The 23355-nt window shown below is 37.9% G+C and overlaps 1 protein-coding gene and 1 pseudogene across 6 annotated transcripts in view; both read right to left on the reverse strand.

Moving 5' to 3' along the window:
* The window catches only part of LOC141447530 (lachesin-like), an 860405-nt gene that overhangs the window by 647760 nt on the left and 189290 nt on the right, over positions 1–23355 (reverse strand). The gene's annotated exons all lie outside the window — the stretch shown is intronic.
* LOC141447648 (U2 spliceosomal RNA) lies at positions 5931–6030 on the reverse strand (annotated as a pseudogene).

Consider the following 23355-nt stretch of genomic DNA (forward strand, 5'->3'; position numbering starts at 1 on the left):
AGATGGTAAAGAAGGCAAAGAAAAAAACCGTTCAGTCGTGTATTCTTAATAGTGTGCTTGGAGAGAAGATTGTTTGTCACAGAGCTTGATGTCCTGATGCTGGGAGGATGGAAGCAGAAGGGGGTAAGACGGATGTTTGATTTTCCCTGGGTAGTTGGAATTCTTTTTCTTTTTCTTTTTTTTTTGTTTATGTGGAAGAATAAAGGAAGGGGAGCAGGGAAATATGCTTGTTGTTTGAGTAACTCGGGGGAATGAGAGAGGGATCCTGTAGCAGAGAGGAGATCTGGACGAGGTGGGAGTCGGGAATCTTTTACTTATTACTCAAGAGAGTTGAACACAAACACTGTGTCACAACGGTGGTGGGTGATACATTACTGTGTTGAATGTGTTGATATGTGTTTGATGCGGAGGGGGGATTCACAATAGTAAGGGAGGGAAAGCTCCCTCTCAAAGAACATCCCCCCTCCTTCCAAGATCCCAAACGGAAGCGAGCTGTGAGGAAAAAGAGAATCTCCCGGAAGATGCTTGTTGTGTGCACGTTGATCCAGTCGTTTGATAACACTTCCCCCCATGTTGACGTATTCTGTCAGTAAAATGGTTTTTTTTCCTCCCCTTCCCCCTTCTTTACTTGGACAAGGCGGTGGAGTGAAAAAAGGTGAATTGATTTTGCAATGCAAGAATTTGTAGAATCCTGTTTGTTGATCATGTTTAAACAGGACGTTTGCTCAATAAAAAAAAGAGAAAAGAAATCTATCTTGGATGCGTTTATAAAAAAAATGATTATTGATTGATTGCATTTACAGGGTTACAGTTGTTTATTTTACAGGGAAGAAGGACCCCCCCCCCCCACAAATCTTCCCCAAGGAAAAAAGGGGCGCAGTTTCAACAAGCCGCTGCAGATAGAAGTTCTTCAGGCTGCTGATCTTTACACAGTTGACAGCTTACTCATTTACATATAAAGAATTTTAAACAGTTTAATTAGTGACTTCAATTAAGTTGAGCTCCTTATCTCGTATCTCGTATGATCCCTTCTCCTTAGCCCTGTTTTTCCCCGGGCTAAGAAAAGTATCTGCCTTTCATTAGACATAGTTTTAAAGACCCTAAAATTGTCTCACCATTATTAACCAATTAAATTCCTTTAAAAACTGTAACTGTTTTCTATTTTCTTAGCAGTAAATTAGAGTTCATCACTTGGGTAGATTTATGCTAAATATATCAATGAATAGATGGATAGATACACTGTTTACTTGATATAGTTTCTGCTTAAATGATCAATTGCCATGGTTACAAGATGATGAGACCTATATATAGTGGGGGACATCTATTATATATAATAGAGGCGAGTTGAAGGAGAGCAATATATGTGGGTTAAGTTAGGTTAGTTTGTAGTTAGGAGGTTGTACACCATGGGCTTCATCATGGTCTTAGTGGATGGAGAAGTAGTGAGTGGATGTACTTTGTACCTAATGAGGTAGTAATGACCTGACGTTAACGAGATCTATCATCAACATCATCAACACGCTTCTAGGGTGACTTCGTCATAAAGGGAGCTTCAGTGACATCTTTATATATTGTGATTATAATATTGTTGGCAATTCTTAGCTAAGTTGGATAAACTGGATGTGAACTTAATATTCCAAAAATCTCTTTGCAATTAGTTAGATCCGTTTTGAAGTTGCCACCTCCCCCCACGTGGTAATGCCCCCCAAAAAGGGAGGTTAGGTTATCGGGTCCATGAAAAATTGAAAGACGTGTTATCATAGAATCCTAGATCAATTTTATGTTAATAAGGTACCAAAAAGGGCATCCGACTGTAAATAAAAAACCCTTCAAACAGGTTAAACAATTTAATGAATGATTGTTTTTTTCATTTACAATATTTGAGAATTTTCCTGGAAATGAAAAAGATTTTTCATGACAATCAACAACGTTTAATTGAAAAATTGTTTTTTAATCAGTAAAACTTCAATTGAGTGGAATGAAGTGGTTAGCACTTTTCTACAGTATTGATTGTATACTATACTGTATACTGTACGGTACTCTTATAGTTCGGACTTTTATGCATTATCAGGAGTAGATTGAACCGGGGCCATGATTACAATAAACATGTCTGCTACGATGGTTAAAATTAGAGATATTATCTTGCATTAACGGCGGACCTAACGCATATTTTCCAAGTATACATTGAATTGACCGAGTTAATAATGTGAGTTATCCAATTTTAAAGTACCCTCCACTGAAATTCTCAACAATTTTTCTAATCTACAATCTGTATACACTGTATACAATCAGTAAATATGGTGAGAGCGATGAACTGTTGCGGGAGGAGAGCAGGAGGAGAGAAACTACCCAGCGGTAGCACTCTCTATATGAGAGAGGAGAGATAGGAGAATAATGGCGTTGAGGCCTTCAGACTACAAGGAAGTCGCGGGGCCACTGGTGATTCAGTCGGCGAGGAGTATTGTTAGGGATTGTCAGAGGAGGCGAGAGGCTGTACAAGAGGATTAGAGCTAGTCGAGAGAGTAGTGTGGAGAGTAGTCTTGGCGAGTTCGTCTATGAAGGGAATGTTGAGGTCGGTGTGAAGAGTGAGGTTAGTCACCGTAGAAAGGAGGGTCAGCTATCTGTCGGCAGTAGTTCAGATTGGAATGTCCTGCACTGTCCGTAAGTTTTGTAGGTTTGGCTGAACCCCACAGCTCTATTCCTGTAAGTACACATAGGTTTGAGGATATTATTGTACATTAAACGTTTCGAGTTCTATGGACAACTTGGAGCGTCGTCCAAGAAGTCTGTAAAGCAGTTTCGCACGTTTCGTCATTGCCTTTGTCTTTTAAATCTAGTGTGTGGGTTTCACGTGAGTCGTTTGTCTATGTAACATCTAAGGTAAGTTACAACTGGGTTATTTTAACTGTCAGATACAAAGTAAATTCTGTTTTCATTTATAACGTTTATTCTTTTGCTCAATTTTCTGTATAATACTGTATTTACATGGTGAGCGTGTATAGTATGTATTTAGTAAAGTATGTTTGTCTTACCAGATGGAAATACATTATTTAACAGTAAACAGAATAAGAAAGCTTAAGCAAGTACATGCTTGTGTACTTAGTACCTGGGTGGGTGTGCATGAACTTGCAAAAAGGGGACATCTAGGAGTCTGATAGAAAAGGAAACGTGTCTGTAAGTCTGTCGGCAAATGGTATGTGTGTCTGTGGACTAGTATAAGTACACAGTGAAAGTAACTAAAAAAAAAAAATCTAAATAAAAAATGAAATAAGTTATGAAGGAAGTTGAAACCAGATATTACTCTTTAGATACCACTGGTGCTTTCTAGCGAAAGTTCCGGTCAAGATATCCATTAATGGAAACATCGATTATACCAATTGTTTTAAATTAATTAATTAATTATTTGAAATTCGATTATCACACACAAAAAGAACCACATTAAAAAGGACGGGGACTGTTATCCCCAAGGGAACGTGACAAGGACCAGGAAACAGAAGTTCTGTAATAAAGTGAATGTAGCGAAGACAAACTATTGGAGGCTCTTGATGGTTAGGTTCTCCAAAAAGTAAGGAATAAGATGCAAGGAAATAAATGAGGTAAAAGTAAACCAATAAGGAAAGAATGGCGAAAAGAAAGCTTAAGATAATAGGAGCATTTGCGAAGAATGGTCAAAGGGAAGAGGTGAAGAGGAGGATGTGAGGAGATGTAACTCTGCGAGGAGAAGAAGAAGCGAAAGACTTAACTAAGATATACAGTATGGACATTTATACCTATATGGCGAGAAAGAAGATTAAGGTGATGTTGATTGGTAAGAGGCTATTGGCCAGAGGAAGCGGCCAGACTTTAACCCAGAATATGAGATGGGCCTTATATATTTCAAGTCCTTGAGTCCAAATGGGAGTTATTGGGATATTGGGTTATTTGCAGAAGGTAGTTGACTTTTGATGGAAAAACATAAAATCTGAAGATGTGTCAAGTTTCCTAGACGCTTTATCGGTTTTTCCGTTTCAAAATGGAGTAAAAGCTATTCTACATATGATAGCCTTTGTAGGTTCTGTCAGGAAGTGGAGGAAACGGCACTGCACGTGTTGTGTCAGTGTGAGGGGCTGGTCTGGGCTAAGGAGGTTACTTCTCGGGGAGGAAAAACCAAGGACTGTGAGCTTTACCCAGGAGTCGCTCTCCAGAATTAAGTGTCTGATTAAACGGACGGGTCTGGAGGGCAAGCCACAATCGATCCAAAGGGGTCGCAGTGGCGTAGGCCTTAAGGGCCGCCCTATTAGAATCTTATCTTATCTTTTTATTCCACGTTTATCTTCTGTTTAGAAAAGGTTTAATTCACCAATTATCCATAGCTCCAGGAAGATATGAGGTAGGTCTCTAAGGTGGCGAGTAGCCTTCCCGAGATCATTATTAGGATAATGGCTAGTCGTGTTGGGATGAGCTAAGAGTACAGCTGGATCATTTTTTTGGGGCGTAGAATTTTACATTTTCAAAACAAACAAATATTGAGCATTATACAGTTTATTACACACTGTTATTCACCATACTCTAGCGGAAATAAGGTCATCAGATATGGCGGAAGATATACGGAGAAAGAGTAAATGGCAAGGATCTATATGCTGTGTGACGTGTACATGACACCTCCACAGAAATGGGAATGTACATATACATATATTAATGTTAAATATAGTATATAGTACATGGCAGGCCTACCATTGTACCATAGTACAGCAATGACGCAACTATTCACTGCTACCGCAATATAAGGAAAGAGCATTTTACCCACTTCCTGTGCAATGGCTGGAGGAGATAACTGGGCCAAGATGGGGGTTCCTGTATATATGTATATATATATATTCTACATGGATGTGACGTATGTGCGCAGTCTGAATAAATTACCGTGTGTAAGATCGGCTGATCTCACTTTCTGTCATTTCCGTTTGCCCAAACCAGTATGTTACATGACCGCGGTGTAGTCCCACCAGTTAAGGACAGCTGGTGCGACAGAAACCGTCTGTCTGCTTGTCTGTCTGTCTAATTTTGCCAGCTTCCTCATCTCTTGGTTAATTGCTTGGCTGACATCTACATATTGTAGCGTGTGAGTGCGTGTGTACATGTGAGGAGAAAATTTAGCCTGATCTATAAGGCTATCAATATCATATGCGCTAAAATAGGAAGTACTCTGATCATGCCAAAATTTTCAACATAGACAAGACGTTTTCAATTCTCTTAGTAAGAAAGAAAGATGTTATCCAGAAAAGCTTAGATATACAACAACAAACTGCGGAAAAAGAATCAACTCGGAATAAATAAAAGTCAGAAAATTCTTCGGAAAATGTTTCCAATAAAATGTCCAATAAAACAATCAATTAACTAGGTTCTTTGCAGTAGAGCAGGATTTCCGGTAAAAAGATTTAGATCGCTAATTTACAGGCGGATGTTGAGGTAGTGATACTTGGATGCTGTAAAAAGTTTGAAGTTAAGGCGATTTTTTTTTTTTTAACTCAGAATCAAAAATTTGAGAAATAGAAAGATCTGGTAAGAAATAACTCATGACTTTCTCCTTGTTATTCTGATTCTTCGTCTTGGATCCAGTAAGCGAGCAACCTAAATTTGTGGCCAATATTGGGCATATCCCAGCGATTGTTATTGGCATTCCGGCTCAAGAGTAAATTCCACAGTTTGGCGGCAGCCCTCTTAAGACTAATTCTTCATCTACGGCTCTTGGAGCTTTTCTGCTAGAGGTTTTAGAAGACCATCATGAGACTTCGCTTATTTTTCAGGCGGGGCTTAACGTCCAACTATCATTTACTAGGTGTCGTGGACGGAGGCGAATAGCAAACGTATTTTACTATTTCACATTTAACCATTAAATAAAATCCAAGGCCAAGACCGGGAATCGAACCCAGTACCACAATGCGTATTAGCTTTGCAGGTCTCTTCTGGGTCCCCTATGGAGACCGTATTAGAGATTAAGCTGATAAGAACAGATACTACACTTTGATCTTAGCCAAAAAGCCGAAAAGCGAGACGTTATAGATCCATTCCACTATCGGACGGCCACTATGAGAAAGTAAATAGCAGCATACTTCCCGCTAATAACTGGCTTTATGATATCCTTGTAGGGTACAGTAGGCTCAGAAAATATCTCCACCGGAGATGTCTCTCAGAGGGTGGGTCCAGCTTCTGTGCCACATGGAGACCAGGGAGTTTACAAGTGAAAGCGACAGGTGGAAAAAAAAACTGAACCTTGTAAAAAGGAGAGGTTTTGCCTTGCAGGCCCCCAACAAAGAGCCTCTTTTGGTAGAAAAGCTTAGGGATTAGAACCACCCTAATGGCTCTAATCTAATCTAATCTAGAAGGACCAATAATTAACCACATCTCACATGAATCCCCTAAAATTGATTTTCATGAGAAAATACGGTCAATTAACACTTTTCCCGAGAGGTTCTTGGTAAAACTTCGAAAAAGGGTCATTCGTGTGAGACCAAACATCAAGAACAAATGGGTGGTTGCATCACGATAATGCTCCTTGTCACACAGCAATTTCAATAAACGAGTTTTATTGGCCAGTAAAAACATTCCTGTGGCTCCTCACAGCCTTCTTATTCGCCTGACTTGAGTCCTTGTGACTTTTTTTCTCTTCCCTTGAAGTGGAAAAATCACCTCAAGGGAACTCATTTTGGGACAGTTGAAAACATTCAAACGGCTGTAACCGACCAGCTGAAGGCTATTCCAGTATCGGAGTTCCAGCACTGCTATGAGGAGTGGAAGAAACGTCTCCAGCGCTGTGTGGCTCTAGAAGGAAGTTATTTTGAAGGTGACAATATAGAATTGTAATTCTTTTTGGATAAAAAAATTTAAAAAAATCAGTCTCATTACTTAATTTACAGACCTCGTATATCAAATAAATAGTTCCAGTGTTTATCCCCAATAGATTCAAAATCCCCCTCCAAACATAAAACCTGATGTGGAACAGTGGAGTAGCTACTTCCCCCAGTTTTCTTGGCGTCCCTGCAGGTCTAACAACACAAACAACTGACATCCTTCAATATTTGGTTTTAGTATCCATCCACTTCTACCTTTCCCATTTTTTAATATACCCCTTTATTGCGGCAAAGATGAATATTCCCTCCAATAAATCATGAATATAAATGCGCACGATTTATTGTAACTTCCGCTATCTACGCTGAAAATCAAAAGTTAAAAGGATTTCCTTGTAATCTAAGAGCTATATTGTTCAATATTTACTATTTCCGTTCTTACTATTATCCAATGCTTCTTTACTTCCTTTCTCTTAAACTCTATTTCTTTTATTTTTATTTTTTTTTTTTACCGTGCTTATCAGCATAAATTATCTGTTAAATGATTGCGTGAGAATTTTGTTAGAATCATTGAATTGCTTTTGCAGGTTTTTACTATTATTGGTACAAAACATGCTTCCCCATTTTAATACTATACTTTTTGGTCTCTAATACTTATTCCTCCTTCTCTGGAAAAACTAATTTTACCTAAACTTTACTTTTTTAAAAGGTTTATTTGAATAGAAAGTTTATTATTCACTACGCACACTAAACTAAACCCGAGAAAATTCAGCTTATAAATTATTGTATCCTGTAATTTTATTTATTCCAGGATTTCATCGCTAAATAGAAAGGGATTTGGGGGGGGGATCAGCGGAGGAAAGGAGAGATATTCCCATGATTTTATTAAGATTTTTAAATTTATTATCAGCATGTTAGTAACATTGCATGTCCTGAAAAAATATGACAGTTCTCTCAGCACCAAGGCAAGTACCCTAGGAACTGTGTGAAATACTTGACAGGGTTTTAGGGATTTAGAAACTGAAAGCACCCAGCACAGTCAGAAATTAAGGAGGAACAAGTATAATTAAAAATCTTACATGAATATATAGTTTTCGTGACAGCAAATTGTTAAACTTAGGATGGAAGATTTGGCGAGGAATCGGTCAAATAAAACAACTCGTCTTTTTGCCAACGTTTCTACAAATATATTGTTCTCTTCAGGGCGTGGCTATGCGGGTTTCTGTAACTCAACCAACCCGCATAGCCACGCCCTGAAGTGGACAATATATTTGTAGAAACGTTGGCAAAAAGACGAGTTGTTTTATTTAACCGATTCCTCGCAAATCTTCCATCCTAAGTTTAAAAATCTAACGTTAGAGTTACCCTAGCCTAGAATCAAACAATAACACTTACAAAGTTTCTAGAAAAAAAAAAAACAAACAAAAAACATTTGCAACCTCTGATAATGGATGAAGGTCCGAAACTAGTCAGGGATATCAAAAAAACATACTCACTATAATGGATAAAATCAACGATATCTGCCGACCTAAAAACCATTTTGAAATATAGAATTTTATTTTACCACTAAAAGCCTAAGAACTATTTTCTCGACTCTTAGACCTGATCGCAATACCTACGTAGCCTGGTATTTACAGAGGAATATTATGTTAGTTTGGTCTATTATTTTATCAACACAATTTTTAATTACGTAATAAATTTGAATGAGAAATTTCTCACTAGAATTGTTATGAGTAATTTCTACTCATTAATACATCACGATTTAAATGATGAAACGTTAAATTAACATTAATAATTATTATTATACATTATTATTGTAACCTTGTAATAATATTAATTAATATTACAACAATAATGGCGCATAATAAACAAACAGGGTACATGGGAAATGGATGTGTATTGTGTTTAAGCCAATCCACGTCAGTGAACCCAGATTTGTAATTTCACCTGTTTTTAATAATTATCACTTCCACGGTAGCCGAGTGGAGTTATAGGCTAGACCAGCAAAGCTAAGATGTATTGTTGGTTTAGTGGGTTCGATTCCCCTAGTCTAGACCTTGTATTTTATTTAATGGTTAAAATTTATAGTAAAGTATGTTAGACGATAGATAGGCTAGACCCGCAATGCTAAGATGTATTGTTGGTTTAGTGGGTTCGATTCCCCTGGTCTAGGTCTTTGGCTTTATTTAATGGTTAATAAAAGAAATTTGCAGTAAAGTATGTTTGGTAGTCGCCTTCGTCCGTGACATCTAATTTGGTAGTCGGGCGTAAAGCCTGCCTGAACAGAGTAGGCTTACATTCCAACTAAGGAAGTACATGGCTAAAATTGTGTTTCAACAGCAAATGCATTTAAGGTTTTATACGATAATTAACAAGAAAAAGAGCATTCTGCTCAAGAAATTGGATACCATAGAATATGACACTAAACATGGCATGTTTTTCCAAACTGTAACATTATATACATGTCCACCTCCATCTTGTAAAAAAGTTTAAACAAATCTCTTCCCAGTCTAAGCTTTAATTGCATTACACAATCTTATTTAACAATCTTTTTTTCTTTTTTTTTTTGGGGGCATCTGCAGCAGATATCAGGTGACAAATGGGCTCCTATTCTCCTAATAAGACCTTAAGCTTAAATGTTTTGACAGAAATCCATTTAAGGAGAAGACTTTTAAGTTACCTAAATTAGCGATTATACTTGGGGGATAGAGGCACGTTCATTCCCTGCCAATGAATTCAGCCGAAATGCATTGTCACGCAAGTACTAAGGGCAAGTACCCTACTTACAACGTGCTAATCTTGAATACTTTGATAACAGCACCGTGCCAATGCTAGGGGCTTAGGGCATCGATAACAAATATAAATGGTCTCTCAATGCATTTAATTAATGAATAACTAACACTTAAATTGGACTGATCTTTTATTACGTTTTAACTTAAAAATAAAAACAAAAATTAGTGTCTGTAAATGAGTATATGGTACTGAAATAAGGTGGAAATCTGGAAATAACTGAAAGAAAAAGATAACTGGACTAACCTTATGTTTATTAAGGAAATTTGGCTGTTCTTATTGGTTTGGCACTTACCTAGAACAAAAGAAAAGACATGTTTCTATTAAAATAATGGAATGAATTAATTGTAATTAAATAAGGGAAGGAAATGATGAAGATCGTGTAGGAGAGAAGGGAGCGAACCGGAAGTTCCCTACTTTGCCAGGAGTGGGGATGGCAAGATACTTAGAATAGGGTACTTATCCAAAAAGGATAATCATTTCAGGTACTATAGTCTCAATTCTTGTTCTAACATGGAACCCACTCGCTTGACTTAAACGACAAGAAAAGTAGACAAAACACTGAGCTCAAAAGACTATTAGACTACAGTTTACTTAAACTACTTTAGGGGATTACTGTTCCATTATTTTTGGTGACTGAATCATAGTTTCATTAGGATGAAAAATTAATGCCAGTTTCAGTCATTATAAACTTTATTATGCCGAGCTTTCGACCTAGAGGGACTAGGTCATCTTCAGGGCTAATTTACAATATACTGTTTTACATCATTAGAGGGTTGGTGTGTCTTCCGTCTTGTCTGTTCATGGACTGATAGTGATCCTGTTCCAACGCCTGAGATCACTCTCAGTCCATGAACAGACGAAGACAGAAGACACACCAACCCTCTAATGATGTAAGTCCCTAGATCTAAAGCTCGGCATAATAAAGTTTATAATGACTGAAACTGGCATTAGTTTTTCATCCTACTTTGGGAATCTTAACCTCATTTTACTTCCATTTCCCTTTCCGGTCTGACATTCAATCCGCTACAAGAAATTCCAGAACTCCTGATCTGCAAATTACAATCATTAAGGTCTGTCCGACTTTCTTGCCTGTAACCAATACTTGAAGATCCTCTCAGAGGTCTTTAGCACGAATGGCCTTATCACTTGTTCCAGGAAATATATCTGGCTAAAGCTACAATAGCTCTTAGGGGTAGTTTCTGTCCTCATTAATTATTAAGGTTGTTCCGAATAGCTGTATTACTGTTACTGTATTACAAACATCTGCCGTTTTAATAAATAAATTAATTTAAAAAAAAAGAAAAAAGATCATTGCTATTATCAATTTAACTTTCACCTTTCGCTGATACCAGAAAATAACCACCTGCAAATTATCAGATACATATACACATCCATTTTGATACAATATCAGCATTGATATTATCCAATCTAATCTAGAGAAGAATGATACGCTATGGAGGAAAAGCAGAGAACTCTAGCGAGTAATAAAATATTATTTATTAGGGTTAATAAATCAGCCTAATACTCTCATTTGCGGGGTGTAGGGGGTGTAAGGAAGAGAGACGAGAAGAGATTAGCGGAAACAGAGATAAAGTAAAAGGTTAAATAAAATGGCGAATCACAGAGGACGGAAAGTGTTTGCATCAGCAGCCCCTTTAAAATGGCATTGGAATCTGCTGCAATATACTTTCTGGCATTTTTGGGTGACTGGCTGGCTCTTAGTTTAATACGCTCTCGCCAAAGTAAGCACTATTTGCCAGGTGGTTTTTGGTGAGGTGGAAGGCTGGCCCTGGGAGAAAGGGAAGGGAATGATATCTGGCACGGATAACAGTTTATACCTACCATTCTCTTGGTAGGTTTCTCTGGGTGTACGGTCAGGGATCGTGGAAACATAATCCCGAGGGAGATAAAGATGGAGTATAGCTGGTGGGGTAACTCCAATTGGAAGAGATAATAATTCTGGCGGGAGGGGACACTTTCTATCATTTTCACTAACGGAAATTGCTACAATTCTAATTTACCCATTCTACTTCCTTTTTCTTCATCCACTACAACAATAATTATTTTACCTTCTCTTACCCTAAAGTTCAAGGAAGTACTGCAGTTGTGCGTTCTTCATTGAACTATTCTTGCCAAAATAATAATAATAATAAGGGTAATAACAATGCCAGCGATCCTGGTTATAGCGAGAGTTATCCCAATTGCACTCCTGGCCGATGAAAGAAGGAGAGTGTACGCAAGAAGGCACGAGGTGGATAAAGTAGCGGTCTCCAGAGAGGAGCGTGCATACATGGTGTTGGAGTGGCAATCTTCTTGGGAAGAGGAATCAAGAGGTAGATGGACGGCCAGCCTTATCACAGATGTTGGTGCATGGATATAGAGGTCCTTTGGCGAAGTAAATTACTTCGTTACCCAATTCCTTAGTGGTCACTGGTATTTCTGTGAATTTTTAAGGAAAATGGGGAAGAGCACCAGTGGTGAGTGCGGCTATTGTCCGGGAGTGCGAGACGATGCCGCCCACCACACCTTTTTTATGTGTGAGAGGTGGGTTTGTCTCAGGAGAGACTTGGAACAATATGTCGGGCATATTACCCCCGCGGGGATAATACCAACTATGCTCACTAGTAGGCGGGCAAGTGTGGCACGCTTCATTAGGGAGGTGCTGATTGCCAAACAAAGGGAGCTGGTCGAGTTTGACGGGAGGACCCCTGGATTGGGGATAGAATAGGAGCCTAGCCTGATGTAGTGCTGCATAAGCGAATCCAGGCTGGACCTGTTGCCGGGGGAGGTGTTTTAGCCGGTAGGCTGCCTTGGCGGGAGTCCGGCACGTACGTGCGTTAGAAGCATTTCACCTACCCCAATAAAAAAAAATAATAATAAGGAGCTATGCGGTTAGCGTACTGGACTCCCACGCGGAGGTCCCGGGTTCGAATCCAGCTGCTGACCTCTTAGATTTTCTCTTCTTAGGAGCTTCTTACAGCTCACTGTCCGGAGCTTTATTCAATGCATTGAAAAAAGCTCCGGGCGCCATTAACCTGAGATGTTGACGCGCCTTTAATCATTACAAAAATAATAATAATAATAATAGGTCTACCGTTTAACTTGAAGCGTTAAATGAAAGTAAAAATAAATAAATAATTTATTTTAAATAAATATGAAAAAAAGACCTGTGGCGTAAAAGGTCTGTGAAAACGGGAAATGGAAAACTGATTATCGCGGAAAACTTGTGTCCCCCTGTTTGTGTTTTCTCTTAGTAAAATTACTGCGGGCAGATTAGTGGTAATCCAGTGGAACTGTGGTTTTTCCACTCTCTTCTCTCCTTTAAATAAACTCGCAGACATTCCCTCCTGGATGCCATTTCTCCATAGTATAATACGCCCAACCAAAAGTGGGGGACGACCCAGCAGACACAGTGTGGGTGGTGGAAAATACGCCTTAGTGTGAACCTCCTTGGGCGCAAGCAAACATAGCTGTTGTTTCCGTGTACGTATTTGTAGGTAGTATGTAGAGCCAAAACTGTTACCTTGCAGAGAGAGCTATGGTAGTACAAGCTCCCTAGATGTACCTACACCACGGAGGTTGGGGTTACTTCGTAGAGACAGTCTCCCTTCTCTCACTCTAGTTAAGAGGGCATAGCAAGGATAATGCATACATACAAGCTCAGCATCCCTTTTTGGCTGCTTCACTTGCTACCACCACTCACACCCTGAACACAAGGCTTTTGCCCTTTGGAACTTTGCCCTATATCCTACACTATACAGCCGCCCTTGATAACGAACTAACCCTGTTCTATATTTTAGTTAGTTTAGTGCTACTGGCCCCCCCAAAAAGTTTGGATTATTGCATAGTTTTGCACAAGTGCCCCTCCACTTTTTTTTCCAGATTTAATTACAAATGTTTTACATAATATAATCAACCAGAGAAGCTGCGAAAATCTTGTTTAATCTTGTATCACGTAATTAAATTTTTTTAAATCAAACTTTTCATTTTGAGAATCTCAAAAACCTGAAAACTTGATGCATTTTAATGGACTAGTTGATTGGCTGTGCTTATCGATTTTCATTTACAAAAAACATATTTAAATTTTAAAGAACGACAAATAAACTATTGTTACTAAGGTAACATTGGCAAACAATTGAAATATCTCCATTAAATTCAACAAGCCATTAAACGGGTTATAAATAAATATTAACACTCAAAATTGCTCGAATTTGAACGATATTATTGTTAAATTAAGACGCCACGGTAGACGAGCGGTTATAGACTAGACCCGCTAAGCTAAGATGTGTTGTTGGTTTAGTGGGTTCGATTCCCGGTCTTAGGCCTTGGATTTTATTTAGTGGTTAATATGAGAAATTTATAGTAAAGTATGTTAGGCGGTTATAGACTAGACCCGCAATGCTAAGGTGTATTGTTGGTTTAGTGGGTTCGATGCCCCCGGTCTAGGCTTTAGATTTTATTTAATGGTTAATATGAGAAATTTATAGTAAAGTATGTTTACTAGTTGCCTCCGTCCACGATACCTAATTTGTGGTATTTGGACGGTAAAGTCTGCCTAAAAAAATAGGCATTTACTTTACTTTTTCCACAATTATTAATTTATTTATATAAACGGTAAAATTTAAATTGTTTCTTTGCTTTTATTGATGAAAACAAATTATTGCTGAAAGTGAGTTCATATTGCAAAGTAGAACTTTCTGCAAAAGCAACCGTTTGCAATACATCAACTTTTTGCTAGACGTAGCAAAAAAAAAATCCCGCCACAAGAGGAATTATAAAATTACTAATAAATTAAAATATTTATTAAAAAATTTAATTATTAAATTTTCGCTTATTAATTTTTTTTTTTAAAATAATAATATTATTGCTTTAATAACTGTGCTGATATTCTTTCTTGTTGGCGGGTATTAAAAAATACAAAAAATAAATTAAAAAGTCAGCTGAGTATAATTATATAGTCAGCAGAACGACCGGAAATGAAAGGGGAGGAGGAAGTGAATAGTGGATGCTGGCGGAATTACAGCCTTGTTGATTTGTTTTGCTTCTAATTTCCACCATCCAAAAGCTCATTAATATTCTTCGTTTGGCACCACTCAAATACAATTTAAAAAAAAAAACAAGCTTCAATTTCGAAATAAAGTTATAATAAATTATCATAAAATTAAATATATCCTCATTAATATTGCAGGAAATTGGTACATTGTGTTCCGTGACAAAGTTTCAGGCTTAAAAATGTTTACTTTAGAATAAGTAGATGAAGTCTGCCTGACAGGACTGTTTAACCAAAAGTTACGTCAGAACAAACCGGTTTTTCTTAACCTATTTCGATCTAAGAACCGGAACATATAACCACCTCACAAAGTATCGGTTACAAGACGAAAAGGTGATGCGGATTTCTTGTTTCAAGAAACTATTAATAAGGGGTTTTTAGGGAAAGTGGTGTTCTAGTTTTTCGTTTTGGATTTTCACCTCCTCTTCTTGTGAAGCAGAATCTCGATTCTGAGTTTTCATCAGACAAATCCGTTTTATGGTTTCGTAAAGATTCGCCGCCACTCATACTTAATAAACCATGGTATACGTTACTATTGAAATAATCGATTAACTGGTAAGCCTAATTTAAGAGCCATTATCAGCTTGGCCTGCCTAGAAGCACCTCTGCGGTCTATTTAAGAATGATCATCATGGTCATGACTTCCGGCAATCTCATTTTGCACATGGATTGGGATAGAGCTAATGCTATAATAAATCGAATTATCTATGCTGACCATTTTTTTGTTGGCGGGTAATAAAAAATACAAAAAATAAATTAAAAAGTCAGCTGAGTATAATTATATAGTCAGCAGAACGACCGGAAATGAGAGGGAAGGAGGAAGTGAATGGTGGATGCTGGCGGAATTACAGCCTTGTTGATTTGTTTTGCTTCTAATTTCCACTATTTCTTTACATTTTTCTCTGCATTAGACGCTATCCGACAATCGGACAAAGTAAATCATAATTATTAATGATATTAGGGGGGATGACAATGTTATGCACTTTGGCACGTACGATTGGTCTGATTCAACGAAATTATTGACTGAAAGATAAAACCTCAGCAATGGCACAATAATAGAAGAAATCTTTCTAGCACGATTTACAAGTTTCAAGAAGCTGGACTTTTCAAGATTTTCTCTTTCTAGGGAGCTTCTTACAGCTTATTGTCCCTTAGCGGTGGAGTGTTGTCTGTGACGAGAGAACATTCTGTGGAGGCTGGCAATGTACTGAGCTCAGATATTGAAAATGCGGTAAGATAAAAGTCGTTTGAGAGTGCTCACCAGATTTTCTCAAAGAGAGAAAGCGAGAGAGACAGAGAATGAGAAAATAAGAATTTTATTATTTACTTCATTTAGATCTATCTTTCAGCTGTATTCTTTTAATTGCTTAAACCTTGCGACTTTGAAACAGTCTCTTCCACTCTATCTTGAAGCGAAGTAATTTAGCGCAGCGTTTAATTAGGGAACTACAATTCCTCCTGTAGGATTTCAAAAAATAAAAGTAAAAAAAAAAAAATATATTAAAAATTAAAAAGCATCTCCTCCACTCCGCTGTTCAGATCGCAGGTTTACATTTTATAACCAGCTGTTTAAAATATAATTTCTCCCCACCTTTCCTCTAGATCATGTAACCATGATTATAACCTCCTTCTTTATCACCTGTACTTGCCTCTGTTTTTTTTGTTTTACTTTTATTTTTTAAAGAATAAAAAATTCACTGAAGATAACGCCCGCAGTAGCTGCCATAAAATACAAAAAGTATACGACTATGATGATGTAATAAAATGGTCCAAAATAATTCTTTTCCATAAAACGAAAAGTTATTACGTATTATTATCGCGTTGTTGTTTCTTTTTCTTTTTTTTTGCTGGATCTTCTACCAATTATTCTGCAAGTACCCAGAATTTTGGGAATATAGAATCTTTATACCATTTTATATAATAAATAAGGTATTTTCTGGGCCTAATATTAAGATATTAAAGACTTGCCTATAACTTATAGTATGCTAAGAAGTGGCTATCAGAGGCGGAAACTTGTTATTAAGGCTCGATTGAACTTATTTGTGGAACTATTGGAGTGGAATAACCCAACTTCCGGCTACGCTAACTTGGAATATTGTATAAGTTTTATAAATAATTAACTAGATATGCCAATTTCCATTGTACGACCTCATTGGTTTAAAAAAGGAAAGGAATAAAAGTCAAGAGGTTAGTGGTACTGGAGATTGCCACGCAGAGATCTTGGGTTTGAAGCCAGAGTAGGTGGCCCTTAGGCCAATTTAGGTATGTATGGTAAGTAGTGGGAAGACGCAAGTATCGTCAGATTTTGTATATCTACAACTAGATGACAGCACTTCCTACGTTAGAGCGTGTAGTCATCAACTGTGAATACAGTGCTTGTGAATATTTCTGTTTATACGTCGTTAAACTGAAAATTCAACTCTTTGAACTTGGCGAGTACCCATGTTATAATATTTCGTTGTTGATACTTAAGGTTTGGTGATGGATTGACTAGATTAAACGTAATAATTCCGTGATATTTGTGTCGTGTACATCTTGGTGAGTACGTGTTAGCTTGAAACAATTATATATTAAGGCTTTTATATTTAAGACTTTTTAAGATCGACCACCATAAATGGAATGAATTGTGACTTTTTTTTTTGTTGTACTGTGACTTGATTGGCTACCGAACTCGACACCAAATTTGGTTGTTGGATGTTAAGCCCACCCTAACTCAAAAAAAATTGTACGAGATCTTTGTTAAAAAAATAAAAGCAAACTTTTATTTAGGAAAATAACTTTCAAGAAAAAGGAATATAAGTGAAGTGAAAGGAAGTTGATATCCAGGTCAGTTTCATTTCCTTCCTTTTCCTGGGCTACTGCTTTAACACCACCAAGACGAAGAACTGTCTGAAACATTCCCTGGAGATGATAGTAACCAACCAGGCTAGAGATTTGTTCTCACTATAAGAATGGAAAACAAACACATACACAGACACAGTAAGGGCTTGGTAAAAGCTACTCCCGAAGGATTTGGGGACCCACAGTGGGATGAAGTTTGAAGGGAACTACAATAAAAGTTAACTAGTGATCATTGTTGTCACGAAGACTTTGAAGGTTGAACGAGAGGATAAAGGACAACTTAAAAACTCAGCAGCAGGAAGTGCACACAGTCACTCTTTTTGGGTCCATCTCCTATTTCCTGTAGGAACACTTTCCAGTAAGAAAGGATCAAGGATAATGAAAGAAACAAAAACTTTTTTCAACTTTTCCCTTCTCCCGCTTGGATTGTCTCCATTTAAAACTTTCTGATCGACCGGGAAATTTTCGCGTATCTTTTGGGTACAGGATGTAGGAGGAACTCTCCTGTAGTTTCTTCCCAAGAGTTTTAACAAACTTACAGGACTACATCCCAGCTACACACGGATACTGGAAACGCCTTGTTCGTGGACTAGCGATCAATTTCCTCTTCGATTATTAAGCCTTAAGTGGCCAATAAAACATTTCCTTAAAACCACACGCAGAATTCTGACGTGGAAAACACGGACGATTTTTCTCCTAATAAAATTCTCAAAGTTTTCTTCTAATATCAAAATTTTAATGAAAAAAAAATTGGGTTTTTCAAGGGTTACCTTTTCCGGTGCCCCAGAATTGCCCCTAAACCAGTTAAGCGCGATTGACTTAAGCGTATATACACGTCAAACCATACTCGTTGTGAAAAATATAAAATTGCCATTAACTAACAAAAAACTCGAAATTTTAATAAAATACAATAAGAATATTATTTGGAGGGGTGTTTCCTTTATCTTACCAATAGAACTGCCAAGTATTTTATACGGAGGGAGGTGGTGGGAGTCAGCCAAATGATAAGTGGTTGGTACATGTTTGGTCTCCACATTAGAGGTTAGGAATTACGCACATAAATAGAAGCTGTGAACCCTTGTGCAATGCCCTTAGAAGTTCAGTCCTCAGTACGAGCATGATTTCATTTTGCACAGAATACAAAAAGCTCTTTTCTTCCTTGTAAAAAAGCTCTTGCGTCCCTAGTTATAACTAGAGGCAATGCATAACGTAAAGCGGTGCAAGATTTTGGAATGAGCACAGAATGCTCTGGGGTAATCTCAAGCTCCAGAGAGAGATTGCAGAAAAAGTCGCTTGCAGTGACTATTACGACGTTGTAAACTTTTGGTCGTTTTACCCTGCGTTCGACGTGTACACACGTCATTGTCTGATTTAAATTCCGCACACTGTGGGTTTTTTTTTTAAAACTAAATTCCACCGCTTAACTGGCTAAAATCATTCTTGCAACTCCCTATCCGGTGAAGGAGAAAAACAGGTGGCACTGCACTCAAGAAAAAGTGTAACACACTCGTACGACTTCCTGTTACTACTGCAATGTATTCAATGAAATGGCACTTCCGTTCAAACTAAATTTTCATCACAATCGTAATTTTTGTAATATATTTAATCATTAATAATAAATTATTAGCTATTAAATCAAACTTTACTCTGAAATCGAGTTTTTAAGAGGGAATCCTAACCATTCTTCTCGCCCAGAATTGCCCATAATCAGTATTTTATATCGATTTATCGTTTTAAGTTGGGATGACCCCCTCCCCCACCGCACACACACACATACACACTTCAAATCAAAACTAATTAGTTAAGCTCGCGCAGCAGTTAAATTGAAATTTAGCACAATAACGATCGCAGAGAAAGCCTATGTAATCAATCAGTATTTATTTACGTTACTTTTTATCGCTCTGCAGAGCGATAAAAAGTAACGTAAATCTCAGAGAGGGATTCAGATGAAATATTAGAAGGGCGTAACACCTAAGCAAAACAAACCTATACACCCTTAAAGGGCAAACAATCTTGATTGATTGAGATTGATTGGATGGTAGATTTAGGAATGATACTTCATTTAAAAAAAGGATAGCTTACGATGAGTGAGTGACGCGTGCTTCTTGTGCGAACGTCATTGCGGAAATAATGACGTGAGATTATGGAGGACGGATTACTACTAATGAGAGAGGGTGGCCACCATTTAGTAGGAAGGGATAACTTTGGCCCATGATCCGGCTGAAACCCTTTTTCTTTTCTTACTTGTTCGCAAAAAAAGAGTCAGGGTTGCTTTGACGCAACTTCAATTTTTACCGGAAGTTTTATAAGACTTTGCGAAACAAAAAGGAAAAAAGAAAAAAACTCATGTTAACAGTCCGACGACCTACTATTGCTCGTTAAAGGGTTTTTTAGGGTATGTGCTGTAAATTTAGTACAGGTGTAATGATTTAGAATTACGTATAAAGTGGTGTTAATTAAATTTCATTATTTAATAAAAATGGTTACGATTTATTAACATATTGATTAACACACATCCGAGAATGTGGCTATTAAATAACGAGACTGATGCTGCTACAGAAGAACTATGCATGCACCAAATCCTAATGACCAAACAGCTGTGCAGCGTAAAGCCTTTTCTTTCGATTGCAGCGTCTCTCTCGTGTTTGTAGAGAAATCTGTCTGACCGGAACCGTCGTTTGTGTAAGAGGTGTTAGTTTCGTTTTGCCGAAAACATGATACTACACATGTAGTAGAGCAACGAATTGTCGTGAAATTTCACATCAAAACTTCGTAAAACCTCTACTGAAACTTATCTTTTATTAAAAGAAGTTTATGGCGATGAATGTTTATCACGTGCGCAAGTTTTTGTGAGGTTCAAGCGTTTTTCAAGATGGCCGAGAAGACGTCGGAGATGATGACCGCCTGGGTCGCCCTTCCACGTCCCAAAACGGATGAAAATATCGATTATAATTTAATCAACATTACTACCGTGAGAGGTGCTTGCTCAACTCCGTGAAAGAGTAAGGAAAAAAACGACGACCCAATTTGTCGAAGAAGAAGTCACGGGGTTCTCTCCGTCAATTCAACGCGTCGGCTCACACTGCATTGTCTGTCAAGACGACGTTTCTAGCCAAAGTACAACATCCTAGTTTTAGGCCACATCCGCCTTATTCGCCTGACCTGGCCGCCCCATGTGACTTTTATCTGTTCCCCCAAAGTCAGATCTGCATTGAAAGGAACACGATTTCAGTCCGTTGAAGCTGAGTGAAAGAAAAAGCGGCACGCGTCATGCAGGAGCTGACAGAAAAAGACTTCCAGCACTGTTTCGAACAATGGTAAATTCGCATGGAACGTTGTAGGGATAGGGGAGTGGTGTATATTGAAGGTGATAATAACTAAATATGTATAAATTTAAAATAACAGCAATAGTCTTGTTATTTATATATAATAGCCACACCTTGTACGTACAATCAACAACTATAGTGCGAGATGGTAACGTACGAGGGTCGTTTGAAAAGTCCGTGCAAAAATAAAAACTACTTAATTTTTTGGGGTAAACCTTTTTTATTTTTCAACATAGTCTCCTTTTAGGCTTATACACTTCCTCCAACGCTGCTCTAGTTTGTTGATCCCTTCCGAATAATAGGATTTGTCCAAGTCTGAAAAATAGACATTCGTTTCTGCAATCACCTCCTCGTTAGAATAAAATCTTTTTCCCGCCAGCCATTTCTTCATATTGGGGAACAAATAGTAGTCCGAGGGAGCCAAGTCTGGAGAATAGGGGGGATGTGAAACGAGTTGGAACCCTATTTCCATTAATTTTGCGACCACAACAAGTCCTGCGGATTCTTCTGGAACAGCTGCAAACCGTCCTTGCAACACTTCACACGATTTCGTTTTTGGTCAAGCGTGAGCAATCGCGGCACCCATCTTGCGGATAGCTTTGTCATGTCCAAATGTTGATGCAAAATATTATGTACCCGTTCATTCGAGATGCCCACAGCACTAGCAATCTCACGCACCTTCACTCTTCTGTCATCCATCACCATATCATGGATTTTATCAATGATTTCTGGAGTAGTAACCTCAACAGGGCATCTAGAACGTTCAGCGTCACTTGTGCCCATATGGCCACTCCGAAAATTTTGAAACCACTTATAAACTGTTCTAATCGAAGGTGCAGAGTCACCATAATGTTTATCAAGCTTCTCTTTAGTCTCCTGAGGCGTTTTGCCTTTCATAAAGTAGTGTTTAATCAACACACGAAATTCTTTTTCGTCCATTTTTTGAAAATCACTCGACTTCCTCGATTCAAACGAATGCCAAACACAAAGAAATAGACCGATCTGGCTGAAACTTGGTGTGTGTTCTTCCAAGAGATGCTACTAACTAAACATAACCTCGATACGCGCCAGTAGTGCTATCTCTCTGACTTTGCACGGACTTTTCAAACGACCCTCTAAGTGGGAATCTCTGCACCAGATTAATGTACCTCTAATGATGGATGTAAATCCAAAAACACGTCACCGATACAATAAACATGCGAGCTTCCACAGATAACTTCAAACCTTGGTAAATTGGTAAATGAAATTTTTGGGATTACTAATACCTAAAACTAGAAATACCCAAACTTGCGTTAACTATATTTAATATCTGTGAAATTGGATCAAGTTAATAAAACTTTAATCAATCTGCTAATGAAAGTTACGTCACAATTCGATTTAACAAAACCCACTGGTGAGTATCAATTGGTAAAATTCCCTGTAGATGGCTCTTCCTACATAGAATATCGAACTGCTGCGATTCTACTGGCTGATATCATTTAAATTTCATCCCATTTTGCCGCTAAATCTGATAAATTCCATCTGATTAGTTGCCGACAATTTAGTGATTAATACTAAATACTTCTACGCAGGTTTACCAGATTTGTTATTAATTTGAATTTAACTTTTCTTTTTTTTATTGTTAGTATATTCTTTATTATACCAGTTCTTTTGAGGCACGGAGAATGTCGTATGGAAGAGGGGAACCTAAAAAAAAAGTGGAGAAGCTTGGAGAGGGGCAAAACCAATCATTTTTAGATTAACCGCATTGGAACGGATATCCTGAAAAGGTCGAGTAGTTTATTCCTTACGGCTTGCTTTCCTCTTTGCAACATCGCTTTGGGATGATTAAGAAATGCAGCCTTTTATTTTTATTTTTGTCACTTTATTTCTTATATTTACACCTATAACAAATGTTGCATCAGGTAAATTTGATGAAACTGGTTAAATTCACATTAAAGTCATGTAAGAGCAAACACCCATTGGTGGAACTCTTTCTCAGTGGATATTACACTCAAATCAGTAGGTCCTAGGCCACTTCCGCTTCAAGCGACGAGGTGGTTTGTCTGGAAGGTGAGAAGAGGAGAGTTGTTGGACGAGAGGATTAGGATGAAGAGTAAGGAGGATGTGAAAGTTGCAGTAGCGAGACTTTATTAGGTCCGTTACAAAAGGGATGTGAAGGTCAGTGTGTAAGGTTAGAGATGTAGTATGCAGCATTCAGGATTTTCCGTAGGATTTTAGACTGTGTAGTGTCTGCAGGCGTTTGGAGTTACAAGGGTTTGGTTGGGCCCCATACTTCTGCTCCGTCTTTTACAGTGTCTTGTAAATAGTCAGTTTGTGATTCAAGTCGAATTTGGATCTGCGGTCAAGTAGTCTACTAAGTAGCTTGTAACGTCTGTTCATGTCTTGTCGTTTCAGTCGAGTATGTGAGTTCCACGTGAGTTTCTTGTCAATGTACAGTCCCTAAGCTGGAGGAATCGTTACACCGTTCAGTTGAACTGGTGGACTTTTATTTTTAAGGAATTTACTTCGAGCTAGGAGC

This window comes from Rhodnius prolixus, unplaced genomic scaffold, assembly GCF_049639745.1.
Source record: "Rhodnius prolixus isolate KJV_2025 unplaced genomic scaffold, Rpr scaffold_7, whole genome shotgun sequence".
Classification (NCBI taxonomy): domain Eukaryota; kingdom Metazoa; phylum Arthropoda; class Insecta; order Hemiptera; family Reduviidae; genus Rhodnius; species Rhodnius prolixus.